The sequence below is a fragment of the Monopterus albus genome, unplaced genomic scaffold (assembly GCF_001952655.1).
Source record: "Monopterus albus unplaced genomic scaffold, M_albus_1.0 scaffold41.1, whole genome shotgun sequence".
Lineage (NCBI taxonomy): Eukaryota > Metazoa > Chordata > Actinopteri > Synbranchiformes > Synbranchidae > Monopterus > Monopterus albus.
In genome coordinates, this window is record NW_018127921.1 from 2,595,254 (window position 1) to 2,600,214 (window position 4,961).

At 39.7% G+C, this 4,961-nt stretch overlaps 1 protein-coding gene across 1 annotated transcript in view; it reads left to right on the forward strand.

The window, feature by feature from the left end:
- Positions 1-3,729: 3,729 nt before the first annotated feature.
- plxna4 (plexin A4) overlaps positions 3,730-4,961 on the forward strand; it is a 328,946-nt gene continuing 327,714 nt past the window's right edge. Inside the window, exon 1 of the mRNA XM_020599492.1 lies at positions 3,730-3,919. The gene's annotated coding sequence lies outside the window, so the exon portion shown is untranslated. The remainder of the gene's footprint in view (positions 3,920-4,961) is intronic.

Sequence of the window (4,961 nt, forward strand, 5' to 3'; positions counted from 1 at the left end):
GCATGGATATACAGTAAACACAATGTGTGTATATCTATATATGGTATATATAGATAGTGTATATATGTTTATGTATACACACAGTTGTGTGATTTTGCAGCCTGCACACTGAGGGATACCCTGTAACAAATGTGTGATGAATGTCTTTTATGTGGGTGATGCAGAGTGTGCGTGTAGAGTGTGTGTTCTGCGGCTTATAAGGGGGAAAGGGGAAGACCCACGGGAACACTGTACCACTGTGGGGTGATCTCTGTATCCCCACAGGCTTAAGATAAACCATGTACAGCTGTGCTTAAAGGGGTTCACTGAGTTAATTCAAAAGGACACAGGGATGCACTGCACACTTATGTGCACAGTTTTCAGCAAGATGAGGAGAGCTGCTGAACTAATGCTATGCCAGCTGGCAAGAGGACCCACACAAACACACAGATACACACGCACACCTCCCTCCAACCCATTTGACTGCATTAAAAGGAGGCTTCATCAATGCTATTCATGTTGCCTCCATAAGTCATCATCTCATTTGCAAGACAAATGGGGAAGTTAGATTGGTCAGTGCATTTTAATAAAGAGCCAAGCACCAAGCTAGCATCGACTCCTCCTCTGTCCCTGCAGACACAGGCTTTCATTCACAGCAGATCCAGATTCACTGAACCCTTCATAAACCAACATTTAAATTACAGTATGGTATAACAAGCAGGTCCTGATGCCATTTGTTGCTAATCATCTAATTCAGTATATTTAACTTTTTTTTTTTTTAAATCAGTCATCAATTTAAAATCCTGTAGTGAGATCACATCTTGGCTTCATGCACAGTTGAATCATAAAGCTTTTAATTCTGTCCAAAACATTGCCTCAAATAGAAGTACCTCCTCTACATGAATGAACTTTTAACTTTTAGTTTCAATCTTTATGCCAACATGTATAAGAAATTCCTAAAATACTCCAAAAATGGAAAACTGATGTCTGCTTCAGATGTTAGTACTTCATTAAATGGGCATTATTAGTTTCCCTCTGGGACCATATATGTGGGTTAGTAGGCCGTTATGATATGCTGGACCTTCCTCATCATGCATACAACATTAAATACAGAGCATGCCAAGTTTAAAAACAGAAAACCACTTAATCAGGTTTAGGCAGAAATAGAACTTGGTTAGATTTAGGGAATTTTATGTCAATGGGGCAACTTCATCTGCTGTCGAAACTAGTGTTACAAGACTGAAAACTCCAGATTGGCAACTGTCAGGGACAAAGCAGTAAAGCAAAAGACACAGCTTTCAAAGTTCAAAACAATGGGCTTGTATTAACCCAAAAGTAAGGAAAAATACAAACATTAACATCAAATGAATGGGCCCCAAAAGATCAGGAAAGTCAAATACAGCAAACTAAACTGTCTGCTACCTCAACAAAAAACCAACTAACCTCCCAGTTGAAACACACAGGGGAACATATATACTGGCTGGCCAAACCAATAGCACTTTTTACATGTGAAGAAATTAACATAACTTGACATAAAGTTCTAACATAAACTACCAACAAATAAACAATAGATTTCTCCCAGACTCCCCCCTTCCTTGTATTGAGCACTTGGTGCAGTCCAGGCCTAGTGGGAGGTATTAAACCTGCTGCTTCCTCAGTCCAATCTTTCGGCTGAAGCGCCCCCCCCCCATCCATGGACCAGGAAACACGGTAACTCAAAAGAAAATGTACACATATTAACAATACAAAATTAATCAAACGTGCATGCTCAGTGATCAATTGTGTATGTATAATATAAATTACCCACCCAAGTCCATGGCTGGTGGTGGGTTAGGTCCTCACATGGTGAAGGCCAGGACTGAGGGCTTCACAGCAACTAATTGCCTTTGTTGTCTTGACGGTAAAGACAACAAAGGCAATTAAGGGAGGTCTGCGTCTACAGTCAGAAAATATTCTCCATAAAAACAATGATTTCCACACAGCAACATATACACACATATACACTTGATCACATATATATGTATATGTATCCACACAGCAACATATAGATACACACACACACACACACACACACACACTTGATCACATAATTTCCCCACTCGCCCCCCACTTTGGGGCGGTCTTTTATTCCTTCCTTCAAGCTCAGGTCCTCTAACAGAGGCCTGGGAGCTTGAGGGTCCTGCACAGTATTCCTAGCACTGCACTCTTCTGGACAGAGATCTCAGATGTTGTTCCTGGGATCTGTTGGAGCTACTCTCCCGGTTTGGGGGTCACAGCCCCCAATGTCTCTCTCTCTCTCTCTCTCTCTCTTTCTCTCTCTATCTCTCTCTTTCTCTCTCTCTCCCTCCCTCCCTCCCTCCCTCCACAGGTCACACATAAAGGTTTGCCAGCACCTACCAACCTTGCTTACAGTATATCAGCTCATATTTCTATAACAGGCACTGGACTAGAAGCAATAAAGGTAAGGAAAACAAATCCCAAAGCCAATAAACTTTGTTTAGCGATAAATCAGCAAGAAGCAAATAAATAGGAGCTAATATTTCGGTTTGTCTATAATCTGGCAATGTGAAAGCACCAGTACTACTGTAACTTGTCTTTACAGTCAGAGAGAACAATAGACATCAAAATTAATGTCAACAATAAAATATAATACAATAAAAATATGTTTAACCAAAAATAAAGTAAAAAAGACTGTTTAAGATTTTGTGTGTCCTTAGACTGAATTAATATATGCTCATTCAGCACAGAGATTGATTACTCCTATGATTACAAAAAAAAAAACAGTCCCATTATCATCTGGTTCAAGCATGTTTGATCTACAAACGAACCAGTGACCTTAGCATTCATTTTCAAAGGTCATGTGATCAGGGCTCTTAATGGAGTCACTGCTGTCACTGTACTGTAGACTGCAGCTCTATTGATTTACTGAGCTTTGGAAACTATCTAATATTGATATCTACAGACTGTTGATTTAGCTCTGCTTGTACTGAATAATTATATGAAGTCAATAGGTGTGTTGATATGAATGCAATTTCATCCTTCAAATGACTTCAAGAGATACCCCTAGATTGTATGAAGAAGACCAAAGTATAATAAATGAATAAAGAGCTGAAGCACAGTGAAATCAATGGGCTGTCAAAGAGGTTTTGGTAAATAGCAGCCACCCCCAAGCACACAGTTACTGCTGCTTTATTGTGTGAATTGATTTACAAGGGGTCAGTTTTCCGCAGAGGTGACACTGGCCTCTGCAAATCTCTTTGTTTCTACGTGTTTATTTGTTTAGCCTGTAAAAGACTATCTTTGCCTATTCCTTAGAGTATTAAACAGCTACAAAGTGTTAAGCAGAATGCCTTAAGATGTCTTCTGGCACCATCATTATACCCATCTTTACAAGCTTATCTAATCAGGCCAAATATTTCAAACCAGTGAAACTATTTTAAATCATAGTGGAGATCTCAAAATTTCCAAAGATGTAAGGTTTTTTTTTTAAATGTGTATAGAACATAAGCTTTATTATGGAAACACACACAAGGCTTAATATCTCCATTTGATTTAACAGTTAAGCTTTTACACATCTTCAGGAACAAGCAGACACATAATATGCAATAATCAACAGTGCAAAACCCAAATGTTTGCATAAAATGTTCTGCCATAAATCGGTTGGCTATGCCATGTTAAGAGTTGGCATCATTTTACAACATATATTTATTTTACAGTAGTTTCAATACGGAAGCAAAAGGCAAACACAGGTGTACCAGTCACGTGACTCCAAGCTGGTTCTAATTAGTGTTGTGGGGCTGCTACATTGTTTACAATCATTAGCTAAGTTTCATACACATAGACGTTGTTTATGTGAATAGCTTGACTTGAGAGTAATACTAAGATGCATTTGAATTGCGGGGTTTCCTTATTCGCCAGACACATGAGGAAAATCTTGGAGGTAAGTAAAATAATAACGTTTAGGCTGCTTACTTCAGCGCCATTTTGTCGTGTTTATCTTACCTGCAAAGTAATTAGCCGTGTTTATACCGGTTAATTGGCTGTTGTGCTTTTATGTTCGGACTTATAAGATGTGTTTACTATCAGCTTTTTGGCCCTACTGTCCCACCCGGCACGGGGATAACCATAACGTCAAATGTAGGCTGTAGTGCCATGGGGCCTATTCTGTTCTAAATTCTCCCTTAGCTTAGGGGACTATTCTAGAAAGCGGGTTAAGTGACAGCTCTGAGTTAGTTCCGCCTGAGTTTAGGGAAACTCTGGGTTCTCCTTAATGTTTATATAACTTCCTTCTTATATGGAGCCCAAGACACTTTGAGGCTGCAGGTCATTATAATGTAAATGAAAAGTATGTGTCTTGGCTTTTCTGTGACTTAGGCTGTATTCATATTAGGGTTTATACAGTAGTCCTTGTTTAACGATAACTGTTAAATCCCGCGATAAAATAATAGTTAAGTCCCATAAATGGTTCTAGCACCTTAGAACCAACCATTCACTTTGCCTTGGTATCTGTCAACGTCAGTAGCTGTGAAGCTTCTTTGGCCTGTAGGTGGGGCTCTGATGCAGTGATTTAAAGCCGAGGGACCCCTCTGAAAGTGAGAGTAGGGAGAGTGATGGAGAAGGAGGCAAAGAGGGCAAGGACGATGCAGCAGGTACAGATGCCTTCTGAAAAGACAGCGGCCAGGGCGCGCATGCTCCTGTTCTATTCTGCTGGTTTGTTCATAAAGTTGTTTTTTTCAGTTGTTTTCATCTAGCTTAATGCCAAGTGCTCTAATCCTGCATCCCTTCACTGTCTTTCAAATATTACTAGACCAACTGGGCACATTTTGGAAGTTGTATCATGGCGATGAAAGAAACATTTTACCTCAATGTGACTCAGTATTGTGCGCAATGGACTATATTGTTTTGAATCGTCTTCAGCATAGACATATGGGTGTACGCTTAATTTCCTATTTTATGGATAAAGCGTTAGTCCTGACACCCCC